The sequence below is a fragment of the Bidens hawaiensis genome, unplaced genomic scaffold, assembly GCF_021521415.1.
Source record: "Bidens hawaiensis isolate Kalapana, Puna unplaced genomic scaffold, B.hawaiensis_p1.1 tig00000697_1, whole genome shotgun sequence".
Lineage (NCBI taxonomy): Eukaryota > Viridiplantae > Streptophyta > Magnoliopsida > Asterales > Asteraceae > Bidens > Bidens hawaiensis.
This window is the reverse complement of record NW_027491041.1, coordinates 5,354,753-5,369,224: the sequence shown is the minus strand read 5'-3', so window position 1 is coordinate 5,369,224 and position 14,472 is coordinate 5,354,753. Positions and strand designations below refer to the sequence as shown.

The window sequence follows — 14,472 nt, the reverse complement described above, 5'->3', positions numbered from 1 at the left end:
CGCCCCTAGACAGTTAGTTGGGGGTTCGTAAACTTAAATGTAAGAAGTAGTGGTAATAGATAATTGACACGTGTAATGTATTGTACAGTTAGCCGTACACAACTAAAGAAGGATGTTACCATTAACGGCGAGAGAAACCGACTTCAGGTGAGTTTCTAGCCCCATTTCTGTGTTATGTTTTGGGGCTGTGTGCATACTGTTGGTGCATTTTGTGACCGTCGCTAAGCAATTCAGACCAGCGGAGACGCCATAGGTGAAGTTAGAACAACTTCGCCTTAGGCGAAGTTAGAACAAATTCGCCAACGGCAAAGTTAGGACAACTTCACCTTAGGCGAAGTTATCACAACTTCGCCTACTGACGCCTATTGAAGTTTATATATATATATATATATAGTTGTGTCTTGTTTAGGTTAAGAATCCAGTAATTCAGAGAGTTGTGTGTTACAGTTTGAGTGTCGAGAGAGAACAAACAGAGAGAGAGTGTCGTTAGGGACGACCCGAGGTAGAGCTCACCTCGGGTCGGACGTGTTTCTGTTTATGTTACGGTATGTAATGTGTTTGTTTAATTATTATTATAAAGAATCTGCAGATTTGTTTATCCCGTTCTTGTATTTGTTCGTGTATTTGTTCGTGTACGTGTTTATGTTCTTGATCGTTATCCCTGGTGATTGAAGATGCTTCAGATTAATTAATGGTCATGTGTTAGATTCTGTCAAGGTGGTTTTGTGATGAAATTGATCACTTGATGTTGAGTAGTTGAAGATTAAACCTTATCGTATGCCGACGAGTTGGTGAAGTTGTGGAGGACGCCCAACTTCACGTGTTGGTGAAGTCAGATGGACTCACGTGATTGGTTGAGATGATCTATTGGCACGAGGATGCATGCATTTCAAAGACCTCAATCATTATAGTCGGAGAAGCTTACACTGAAGGGGAGATCTGATATGGAAGACGCTGGGTGATTGGTAGATTTGTGAAGCTACAGGACAGTTTCAGACACGGCTGGTTGATGAGCAAACAGAAGATCATCAGTTAAGAGGGAGTCTCTTGGTGCATGTTTTGTAACAGATGATCTTTCGTGTTTGTTAGAATTGAGAGCAACGGTCAAAGGGTAGACTGTTGGTGCATTTTGTGACCGTCGCTATGCAATTCAGACCAGCGGAGACGCCATAGGTGAAGTTAGAACAACTTCGCCAACGGCGAAGTTAGGACAACTTCACCTTAGGCGAAGTTATCACAACTTCGCCATAGGCGAAGTTATGAACAACTTCGCATACTGACGCCTACTGAAGTTTATATATATATATATATATATATATATATATATATATATATATATATACGTGTGTCTTGTTTAGGTTAAGAATCCAGTAATTCAGAGAGTTGTGTGTTACAGTTTGAGTGTCGAGAGAGAACAAACAGAGAGAGAGTGTCGTTAGGGACGACCCGAGGTAGAGCTCACCTCGGGTCGGACGTGTTTCTGTTTATGTTACGGTATGTAACATGTTTGTTTAATTATTATTATAAAGAATCTGCAGATTTGTTTATCCCGTTCTTGTATTTGTTCGTGTACGTGTTTGTGTTCTTCATCTTGTACACCATTAACGAGTCTAGGAGGATTCCGCACTCCTAGACCTCGTGCGGATCTCGTATCGATCGGCGACGCCCCCGGGGGGACCTACACATACTCAATGTGATTAGTTAATTCACTTACCTTAAGTGGTAGGTGTATGCCGTATGAATGTTTATAAATATACCTAATTAGTGTAGAAAGAGTTAAACGTATGTGTGAAGAGGTATATGAGAACTGATATAGCTAATGAAAGAAAGGTATGTACGATATGTGTAGTGTATGAATGATATGTATGATATGTAGAGCTGAAGAATAAAGAGTTGCCTACCCTGATAACATAGACGAAGAGTAAAGGGTTGCCTACCCTAATAATATAGGCGAAGAATTAAGGGTTGCCTACCCTAATAATATAGGCGAAGAATTAAGGGTTGCCTACCCTAATAATATAGGCGAAGAATTAGGGTTGCCTTTCCTAATAATATAGGCGAAAAATGAAGGGTTGCATACCCTAATAATATATGCGAAGGTTATAGAGCGAAAGGGTCTTTAAAAACGTAGGAAGGTTATGTATGTATAAAATAATGAAGGTAAGTAAAAGTAGGAATGTATGGAAGTAAGAATGTAAAGAATGAGAATGAAATGTATGTACCTGCTTAACTAGAACTCACTCAGCGTAGCTGACTTTTAGTATGCATGCAGGCAAATAGGTTGAGGCAGCTGGCTTGAGGAGGGACACATGGCATGAGCTAATGAGACGGGTATCTATAAAGAACCGTCATGACTGTTTTATGTTATGTCTATGAATGGAGAATTTGTATGTTAAGACAAGATTCGATGGTTTGTAATGTAATGCATGAAGTTTTTAATTATTCCGCGAAAGTTTTAATTAACTCTGATTTTAGAACTATGTTTATGAGTAAGTTGGCCAAGGTAGGGTTTCCGGGATCGAGGCCTTACAAATTGGTATCAGAGCATAAGTTTGAGAGAATAAGCATCCTACATGCTTAGACTCGAACAGAGAATGGGACTTAAGGAAGAAAAGAAAGGAGATGCCAGTCCAAGAATGCCATGTGTCTCCCAAGTAAGCTTAGAAAGCGATCACCCTGTGTAAGTTGATCCTGTGTATAGTAAAGAATGAGTAAGAAAGCTAACTTAATAACTGGATTTAGAAATTCTTGTTATGTGACGATGTGAAATGTACGATTGTCTAATTGTTATAAGTAGAACCTAGCACAAGTGGACTCACAAAGGGAAGTGTAAAGGACATGGAGAGTAACGTGATCAGCTAATCACAACTGGCCACTGTTATTACCTGTTAGCCTTACTATCCTCGTACTAAATATTTCCTGTAGTGACGACGTTTGTGTTTTCCTATTGAATACGAATGGCTGGTACTAAGAAGACTGCTAGGCAAGGAGAAAGTTCGAGATGCCGTGGTAGACCACGTGCTACCTGAGTACCACCCGAGGGACCGATTACCGAGTCTGAGGAGGGAAGAAGCCTAACTGAGAGAAATGAAGGGTATCAGCTCGACCCTGCTATCCAAGCTGCCATTACTCAGGCAGTGGCTGCTGCTGTACAGAATCAGCAACAGGAAAAGTCAACCGAGAGTCGTGCAGGAACCGCTGAGAGGACAGGGGAAAGTAGTAAGAAAGATGAAGAGACTGTGAGAGAGGAATCAAGTGAAGGTCGGTCTGCGAAGGTCAATGCTGGTAAGAGGGGCCGAGGTGGGTGCAGCTTCAGATTGTTCAAAGGTTGCGACCCACCAAAGTCTTCTGGTACAGGGGATGCAATCGCTACTCTCCAATGGATAACCGCGATGGACAAGGTTATCCGAATTAGCGAGTGCGGTCCCAATCAAGCGGTAGGTTTTGCTACCCAGTCATTTGAGGACGAAGCTATGTTTTGGTGGGAAACTGTTGAGCAGAGGAAGACCGCTGCTGAGATTAAGGCTATGACATGGGAAGACTTGAAGGAGATGGTCATGAGCAAGTTTTGTGCGGATGCTGAGGTTGAGAAGGCAGAGATGAAGTTCCTGAATTTGAAGGCAGGAAAGATGAGCCTCCGAGAGTACACTACAGAGTTTAACCGTATGCAAGAATCGTTCCTGACATGGTGAACTCCGAGGCCAAGAGGGTCAAGTGCTATTTGAGGGGACTACCACCAAATGTTCGCACCTTTGTCAGGGCCAGTAAACCCCCTACTTTTGATTCTGCTGTCGAACTCGCAGAAATGGTTTATGATGACCTGGCCGTGGACGAGGTGGTAGTGGAAGAGAAGAAGGAGAAGAAGTGGGTTGCTCCTGCTAAGCGACCGGGTACTCAGTTGTGGAACTCAAGGGAGAAGAAGCAGAAGGTGTGGGAGAAGAAGCCGTGCAAGGCATGCGGGAAGATGCACGGTGGTGAGTGTAGATGGGGAACTGGTTCTGATATATGCCACAAATATGGGAAAGCTCATGGAGGAGAGTGTAAGTTTGGGTCGAATGTGTGTTACAAGTGTGGGAAAGTGGGGCATTACGCCAATGAATGTAATGCAAAACCGGCATGTTTCCAGTGTGGCAAGACAGGCCACATGGCGAGAGAATGTACTGAAGCTGGGGGAAGCGATAAGAAGGATGCTGAGCAGTCTAGGCCAAAGACCAGAGCCTACATGTTGACACAAGAAAACGCTAAGCATATCCCCGACGTTGTGACAAGTATATTCCTAGTAAATGGTATTTCTGCTTCCGTATTGTTTGACTCAGGTGCGACTAGGAGTTTTGTAGCTACTCCGTTTTGTAAGAAAGCCAGAATGAAATGTTGTCGTGTGCCTGAAACTTTTATGGTAGAGACCGCTAGTGAGACCTCGGTTAGAATTTTGAGAACGGTTAAGAGTTGTAAAATAGAGTTGGAAGGACACGAATTTCCTGCTACCCTGTATGTGATGACCTTAGGAAGATTTGATGTAGTGTTGGGGATGGATTGACTGTCTGAATTTGAAGCCCAGATAGTGTGCAAAAGTAGATTGGTAAGACTGAAGTCTTCAGATGGTGGTACGGTAACGGTTTACGGTGACAGAGAAAGTACAGGGCCTAGCGTCATTTCGATGATAAAAGCCGAACGTTTGTTAAGGCGAGGATGTAGTGCCTACCTGGCGTATGTTGTCAAAGCTACGGCCGAGACGAAAGAAATGAAAGATGCTCCTGTAGTGTGTGACTACCCAGAGGTGTTCCCTGGGGACCTTCTAGGGTTACCACCGGAACGAAAAGTAGAATTTCAGGTAGGGTTAACACCAGGAGCACAGCCCGTTGCGAAAGCACCTTATCGTCTGGCGCCATCCGAGATGAAGGAATTGATGTCCCAACTGCAAGAACTCCTCGACAACGGTTTCATAAGGCCGAGTGTTTCCCCGTGGGGCGCGTCGGTGTTATTTGTTAAGAAGAAAAATGGAAGCATGAGAATGTGCATTGACTACAGGGAGTTGAATAAGCTTACGGTAAAGAATAGATATCTGTTGCCACGGATTGATGATTTGTTTGATCAGCTACAAGGTGCAAGCTGGTTCTCGCGAATAGATCTCAGATCAGGTTATCATCAGCTGAGGGTGAAAGAGGCAGACATCCCTAAGACAGAGTTTCGAACGCGGTATGGGCACTACGAGTTCCTAGTGATGTCATACGGTTTAACAAATGCTCCCGCAACATTTATGGATATGATGAATAGGGTATGTCGGCCGATGCTAGACAAGTCGGTTATCGTTTTCATCGACGATATATTGATTGATTCGAAGAGCGAGTCTGACCATGCTGAGCATCTGAGAGATGTGTTGGAAGTTCTGAAAAAGGAGAGACTATACGCTAAGTTCTCAAAATGAGCATTTTGGTTACGAGATGTACAATTTTTAGGTCATATAATTAATCCTGAGGGGATTGCTGTAGACCCAGCCAAGATTGAAGCGATAATGAATTGGAAGACTCCGCGAAACCCAACCGAGATACGCAGTTTCCTAGGGTTAGCTGGCTATTATAGGAGATTCATTCCAGGCTTCTCCAAGATAGCCTCACTGTTGACCGGTATGACCCGAAAGACTGTGGTGTTCAGTTGAGGTAAGTTTCAGGAAGAGGCATTCAAAGAGCTAAAGAAGAGACTCACGCAGGCTCCAATCCTTGTTCTACCCGATGGTGAGGAGGATTTGGTAGTCTGTACTGATGCTTCACACCAAGGGTTAGGTTGCGTGTTAATGCAACGAGGTAAGGTCATAGCCTATGCGTCTAGACAACTGAAAGTTCACGAAAGTACATACCCGACGCATGATCTAGAGTTAGCAGCTGTAGTGCATGCTCTTAAGATTTGGAGGCATTACTTGTACGGTACTAAGTGTACTATCTATACAGATCACAAGAGTTTGAAATACTTCTTCGAGCAGAAAGAGTTGAATATGAGGCATAGAAGGTGGTTAGAACTGATAAAGGATTATGACTGTGAGATCAAGTATTATCCGGGAAAGGTTAACGTGGTCGCCAATGCCTTGAGCCGGAAGAAAGCAGAAGTTATCGCGACAATCAAGTCTTATAAGTTGATCATCAACTCAGATTTCTTCGAAGAGATCAACAAAGTGCAGATGAAAGTGTTAGCCGATGAAGGGTTGATGAAGAAGGAGAGAATTTTTGGGCAACAAACCGAGTTGATGGATAATACTCATGGGGTAAAGGCCAGATTTGATAGAATGTGGATCCCTCGACATGGAAATCTTAGAAATCGAGTCCTAGACGAGGCCCATAAGTCTCGATTCTTGATTCATCCAGGATCAACTAAGATGTACCAAGACTTGAAGAAGGACTACTGGTGGCCGAGTATGAAGAATGAAGTGGTGGATTATGCCAGCAAGTGCTTAACTTGCTTGCAAGTCAAAGCAGAACACCAGAAACCATATGGAAAGATGTAGCCGTTAGAGATACCCGAGTGGAAGTGGGAACACATCGCCATGGATTTCATAACTAAGCTACCGCGTACAGCTAAGAATCATGATACCATATGGGTGATTGTGGATCGTTTGACAAAGAGTGCTCACTTTCTGCCTATACGAGAGGCTATCTCGTCAGAAACGTTAGCAAATATGTTCATTAAAGAAGTTGTGGCGAAGCATGGGGTTCCATTATCGATTGGGTTAGGCAGAGATACCCTTTTTACTTCAAGATTTTGGAAGAGGTTCCATGAAGCCATAGGGACGAGACTGAACATCAGCACGGCGTATCATCCTCTAACAGATGGACAATCTGAGCGGACTATCCAAACCCTTGAGGATATGCTACGTGCTTGTGTGTTAGACTTTGGAGGAAGCTGGGATGATCATTTGCACTTAGCAGAATTCTCTTACAACAACAGCTACCATTCAAGTATTGGTATGCCTCCTTTCGAGATGTTGTATGGTAGACGATGTAGGACTCCCGTGAAAAAGATTGGGAGTCTAGAAGTTGTGCAAGAAACCTCTTCGAGGTTTGACCAGATCAAGGCAAGGATGAAAGCCGCTCAAGATCGCCAGAAGTCATATGCCGATAAGCGGAGACGACCGATTGAGTTTAATGTTGGAGACCACGTGATGCTTAAAGTCTCGCCTTGGAAGGGGATTATTCGTTTTAGAAAAAGAGGAAAGTTGAGTCCTAGGTACATTGGACCGTTCAAGATCGTGGCCCGTGTAGGCGAGGTGGCTTACAAGCTAGACCTACCTGAAGAGCTAAAAGGAATTCACCCTACCTTTCATGTATCTCACTTGAGAAAATGTCTAGCTGATGACACGTCCCATATGCCACTACTAGACATCGATATAGTCGACCGCAAGGAAAAGCAGCTCCATCATAAGGTTATTCCCCTAGTGAAAGTGATATGGAAGCGTCGTAAGGGATCGGATGCTACTTGGGAAGTCGAAGAAGAGATGCGCATGTTTTACCCGCATTTGTTTAGTAGTAATAGTCCCCGAAACCTCTTTTAAGGAGGGTAGACTTGTAACATCCGTATTACGAGATTACTAAATAAAAGAAAATTATTGTTTCGTGTGAGTCACTCGTTTAAATGGGTGCGTGTTTATATTTGATAAGGATTAGGATTGGTGAAGGAAGTGGGTGGTGGGGTCCATAGCTCTCTATATAAGGCCACCCCCCCATCCCTTCACCATTTTTTCACACAACACACACACACTCCATAGAATACACACATACTCTCTCTCAAGACCCGAATCCGATTCCGGGCTAAATTAAGGAAGATCTTGGTGGTCAAGTGTCTTCAAACAACAAGAATCACGTCCAGATCCTCGAGTTGTCCAGATCCGAACCAAACCCGAAGCCAAAGGTGAGTTTTAGCCAACAAGGTTAAGTTTTGAGGTTGAGTTCGACATGTAAATCGATATCTTAGTAGATCGGGTTGTAGGATGTAAGAAAAACATAAACTGGATGAGTCTTAGCCTCACGAGTATGAAATAGGACAAAAAGGTGATGTTCGGACCTCATAAAACACGGGTATACAAAGTTGGTACGACCCAAAACCCATAAAAAGGGTAAAACCGGGTCCTAAGGAGGAAATAAGGAGAAAAATGGCTTTAAAATGGTAAAAGCGAAGAAAAGGTTGTTTCGCATCGCACAGCCATGCGAAGCGAAAAAGGTTGTTTCGCATCACATGACCATGCGAAACGAAAAAGTTCCATGCGAAGCGAGAAGTTCCATGCGAAGCGAAAATGTTCCATGCGAAGCGAAAAAGCATGCGAAGCGAAATTCCCATGCGAAGCGAAATTCCCATGCGAAATTTCATGAAACTAATTTTCTGATGCGTTTTTGTTAAAGGACCGTTAATGAAAATAAAAATTTGGTTATCCGATTATGGTTGCTATCAATAATAAACGGAAAACATAAATTAACAATAAACAATCGATTCATAATAGTTGGAATGACATTAGTTGATTAGGCTCAAATTTTGATAACTTGAGTGACTAACACTAAGCCTAATATACCTAAAAATATATTTAATTTCAAAACTAAAAGTTTATTCAGGTTTTTCGGGTTGACCCAAAACTTATAAATCAAACCCGAGAACCAACCCGAATTACTTCGGTTCGGGTTCGGGTTAGTTCGGGCACGGGTTTTTTCGGGTTGGGTGTCGAGTGTTTCGGGTGGGGTTAGTTCGGGTTCGGGTACGAGTTTTTTCGGGTTGGGTTTCGGGTTTTGGGTAAAATGAATAGCCCTAATCTGATCTCTTGGGTAATTCTGTAATTGTTTCCATCATGTTTGTTCTTTTTTTTACTTTTCTTTTTTCATAATTAATATAGTGTTGTTAACAAAACTTAACTATATAGTAGGTGCTTAATTGAGCGGACCGGGTAACAATAAAGGGTGTGTATGGGTTGGTTTAGGGTCAAACCAAACCAAATCTCGGGAATTTTTAAGTTTTTGAAAATCGTTTAGTTTTGTTTTCCGGTTTGAGCTAGGCTAAGTTTTTATTTCTTTTTGGCTAATTAATAACTAATTGATTATTATACATTTGGGATAACCTATTTGGGTTACCATAATTATTAAATTCTTTTAAGTTACTTAAAATTCCAAAAATGAAAATAAAAAAAAATACTTAAATTCACTTTCGTTCGATTTTTCTAGTTTTAATCATATTTAAAAGCAAGAAGAACCTACAATTTCATTTTTCAAAAACCTAAAACCCAACCGTCGAGGCAATCATGGTATTTTTTATTTAGTATTTTTTTATATGGAAGTAATTTTGTTATTGGTTGAAACGGGATAGGTTGAGTTGACCCGAGACATGTTCAAATTGCACCATTGTTTACTTTTCGGTAGAAGATTAGCACGTATAACATTGTTCCTTTTTTGTTCTCTTTTCTCTATATTAAGCCAATATTAATGATGTTAGTTTATTAAATATAGGATTGTTACATTAGAATGCAGAACATTGTTCCCTTTCTATTTTATTTTTCTTAATATTAAGCCAGTAAAAATGATGTTAGTTTACTATAGGATTGTTAGTTTGCTATAGGATTGTTACATTAGCACGTAGAAAATTGTTTCTTTTCTATTTTCTCTTTCTCAATATTAAGCCAATATTAATGATGTTAGTCTACTAAATATAGGATTGTTGCATTTATTGTTCAAAGAATATAGGAACATATTAAATTTAACTTGCAATAATATTCTCTTTGCAAACCAATCCAAATGTCTAACCAAAATAATTTTAAGTTAATGGCTTGTTTTTCGTGTTTTGGTTCTAGGGAAAAACACAAGCCAAAGGTTGTACTCCATTTATCGGGTTCTAAAGACGGGTCATGTGGTCAGACTACGGCTCATACATTAAAATTTAAGGAGCTTGCAGCTGAAACAAATAACTTTAGCCCCGCATTGTTTACTTGGGGAAGGAGGGTTTGGTCAGGTGTACAAAGGATGTCTTCCAGATAGCGGGCAGGTATGGTTTACAAAGATATATCAAAACGGAGAATATTATGTCCTCTTTCAGTTTTTATCATTACAAAAACATATACTAAATGATAAAATTAATAATAGTTAGAACATTTTGGGAAATGATGGTATGGTTAAACAATAAGCTGATTAATTATAACTCCATTCTTTTGTAGATTGTAGCTATCAAACAACAGGATAGAAACGGGTTACAGGGTGACCGCGAGTTTTTAGTCGAAGTTCTTATGCTTTGCCACTTACAACATCTCAATTTTGTAAAGTTAATCGGATTTTGTGTGGATGATGACCAAAGACTTCTCGTTTATGAGTTCAACAATAATAATAATAATAATAATAATAATAATAATAATAATAATAATAATAATAATAATAATAATAATAATAATAATAATAATAATAATAATAATAATAATGAAAATAATAATCGGTAATTCAACTCAACAATTCATTTATCTTTCCAGATATCCCACCCAAACAAAAAACATTAGATTGGAACACGAGAATGAAAATAGCAGCGGGTGCGGCTCTAGGCTTGGAATATCTTCATGATAAGGCTAAACCGCTCGTTATATATTGAGAGCTCAAATCATCAAATAATTTTCTCGGTGAGGGGTTTCAACTAAAGCATTCTGATTTTGGTTTAGCGAAGCTAGGCCCCACAGGCTATAAGTCTCATATGACACAGATCATGGGCAGTGTAACATCCGTATTACGAGATTACTAAATAAAAGAAAATTATTGTTTCGTGTGAGTCGCTCGTTTAAATGGGTGCGTGTTTATATTTGATAAGGATTAGGATTGGTGAAGGAAGTGGGTGGTGGGGTCCATAGCTCTCTATATAAGGCCATCCCCCCCATCCCTTCACCATTTCTTCCCACAACACACACACACTCCCTAGAACACACACATACTCTCTCTCAAGACCCGAATCCGATTCCGGGCTAAAGTAAGGAAGATCTTGGTGATCAAGTGTCTTCAAACAACAAGAATCACGTCCAGATCCTCGAGTTGTCCAGATTCGAACCAAACCCGAAGCCAAAGGTGAGTTTTAGCCAACAAGGTTAAGTTTTGTGGTTGAGTTCGACACATAATAATAATAATAATAATAATGATAATAATAATAATAATAATAATAATAATGATAATAATGATAATAATAATAATAATAATAATAATAATAATAATAATTAGTAATTCAACTCAAAAATTCATTTATCTTTTGTAGATATCCCACCCAAACAAACAACATTAGATTGGAACACGAGAATGAAAATAGCAACGGGTGTGGCTCGAGGCTTGGAATATCTTCATGATAAGGCTAACCCGCCCGTTATATATTGGGAGCTCAAATCATCAAATATTTTGCTCGGTGAGGGGTTTTAACCAAAGTATTCCGATTTTGGTTTAGCGAAGCTAGGCCCCACTGGCGATAAGTCTCATTTTGGGAAATGATGGTATGGTTAATCAATAAGCTGATTAATTATAACTCCATTCTTTTGTAGATTGTAGCTATCAAACAACTGGATAGAAACGGGTTACAGGGTGACCGCGAGTTTTTAGTCGAAGTTTTTATGCTTTGCCGCTTACAACATCCCAATTTTGTAAAGTTAATCGGATTTTGTGTGGATGATGACCAAAGACTTCTCGTTTATGAGTTCATGCCATTGGGATCATTAGAAGATCATACTCATGGTACTCATATTTTGTACTGTCTGATTATTATCAATAATAATAATAATAATAATAATAATAATAATAATAATAATAATAATAATAATAATAATAATAATAATAATAATAATGAAAATAATAATCGGTAATTCAACTCAACAATTCATTTATCTTTCCAGATATCCCACCCAAACAAACAACATTAAATTGGAACACGAGAATGAAAATAGCAGTGGGTGCGGCTCTAGGCTTGGAATATCTTCATGATAAGGCTAACCTCTCGTTATATATTGGGAGCTCAAAGCAACAAATAATTTGCTCGGTGAGGGGTTTCAACTAAGGCATTTTGATTTTGGTTTAGCGAAGCTAGGACCCACAGGCTATAAGTCTCATATGACACAGTTCATGGGCAGTGTAACATCCGTATTACGAGATTACTAAATAAAAGAAAATTATTGTTTCGTGTGAGTCGCTCGTTTAAATGGGTGCGTGTTTGTATTTGATAAGGATTAGGATTGGTGAAGGAAGTGGGTGGTGGGGTCCATAGCTCTCTATATAAGGCCATCCCCCCATCACTTCACCATTTCTTCCCACAACACACACACTCCCTAGAACACACACATACTCTCTCTCAAGTTTTTACGGGTCGGGTTTCGGGTTTTGGGTAAAATAAATAGCCCTAATCTGGTCTTTTGGGTAATTCTATAATTGTTTCCATCATGTTTGTTCTTTTTTTTTCTTTTCTTTTTTCATAATTAATATAGTGTTGTTCACAAAACTTAACTATATAATTGGTGCTTAATTGAGCAGACCAGGTAACAATAAAGGGTGTGTATGGGTTGGTTTAGGGTCAAACCGAACCAAATCTCGGGAATTTTTATGTCTTTGAAAATCGTTTAGTTTTGTTTTTCGGTTTGAGCTAGGCTTCGTTTTTGTTTTTCTTTTTTGCTAATTAATAACTAATTGAATATTATACATTTGGGATAACCTATTTGGGTTACCATAATTATTAAATTCTTTTAAGTTACTTAAAATTCCAAAAATGTAAATAAAAAAAAACACATAAATTCACTTTGGTTCGATTTTTCCAGTTTTAATCATATTTAAAAGCAAGAAGAACCTACAATTTCATTTTTCAAAAACCTAAAACCCAACCGTTGAGGCGATCATGGTATTTTTTATTTTGTATTTTTTTTTGATATGGAAGTAATTTTGTTATTGGGTGAAACGGGATAGGTTGAGTTGACCCGAGACATGTTCAAATTGCACCATTGTTTATTTTCGGTAGAAGATTAGCACGTAGAACATTGTTCCTTTTTTGTTCTCTTTTCTCTATATTAAGCCAATATTAATGATGTTAGTTTATTAAATATAGGATTGTTACATTAGCATACAGAACATTGTTCCTTTTCTATTTTCTTTTTCTTAATATTAAGCCAGTGTAAATGATGTTAGTTTACTATAGGATTGTTAGTTTGCTATAGGATTGTTACATTAGCACGTAGAAAATTGTTCCTTTTCTATTTTCTCTTTCTCAATATTAATGATGTTAGTCTACTAAATATAGGATTGTTGCATTTATTGTTCAAAGAATATAGGAACATATTAAATTTAACTTGCAATAATATTCTCTTTGCAAACCAATCCAAATGTCTAACCAAAATAATTTTAAGTTAATGACTTGTTTTTCGTGTTTTCGGTTTAGGGAAAAACACAAGCCGAAGGTTGAACTCCATTTATCGGGTGCTAATGACGGGTGATGTGGTCAGACAGCGGCTCATACATTCAAATTCAAGGAGCTTGCAGCTAAAACAAATAATTTTAGCCCCGCATTGTTTACATGGGGAAGGAGGGTTTGCTCAGGTGTACAAAGGACGTCTTCAAGATTGCGGGCAGGTATGGTTTACAAAGATATATCAAAACAGAGAATATTATGTCCTCTTTTCAGTTTTTATCATTACAAAAGAATATATTGAATGATAAAATTAATAATAGTTAGAACATTTTGGGAAATGATGGTATGGTTAAACAATAAGCTGATTAATTATAACTCCATTCTTTTGTAGATTGTAGCTATCAAACAACTAGATAGAAACGGGTTACAGGGTAACCACGAGTTTTTAGTCGAAGTTTTTATGCTTTCCGCTTACAACATCCCAATTTTGTAAAGTTAATCGGATTTTGTGTGGAAGATGTCCAAAGACTTTTCGTTTATGAGTTCATGCCATGGGGATCATTAGAAGATCATATTCATGGTACTCATATTTTGTACTTTCTGATTATTATCAATATCATGTAATAATAATAATAATAATAATAATAATAATAATAATAATAATAATAATAATAATAATAATAATAATAATAATAATAATAATAATGAAAATAATAATTGGTAATTCAACTCAACAATTCATTTATCTTTCCAGATATCCTACCCAAACAAAAAACATTAGATTGGAACACGAGAATGAAAATAGCAGCGGGTGCGGCTCTAGGCTTGGAATATCTTCATGATAAGGCTAACCCGCTCGTTATATATTGAGAGCTCAAATCATCAAATAATTTTCTCGGTGAGGGGTTTCAACTAAAGCATTCTGATTTTGGTTTAGCGAAGCTAGGCCCCACTGGCTATAAGTCTCATATGACACAGTTCATGGGCAGTGTAACATCCGTATTGCGAGATTACTAAATAAAAGAAAATTATTGTTTCGTGTGAGTCGCTTGTTTAAATGGGTGCGTGTTTATATTTGATAAGGATTAGGATTGGTGAAGGAAGTGG

At 38.8% G+C, this 14,472-nt stretch overlaps 1 pseudogene; it reads left to right on the top strand.

Moving 5' to 3' along the window:
• Window positions 1-14,472, top strand: part of LOC143531784 (serine/threonine-protein kinase PBS1-like) — a 31,764-nt pseudogene that overhangs the window by 10,769 nt on the left and 6,523 nt on the right.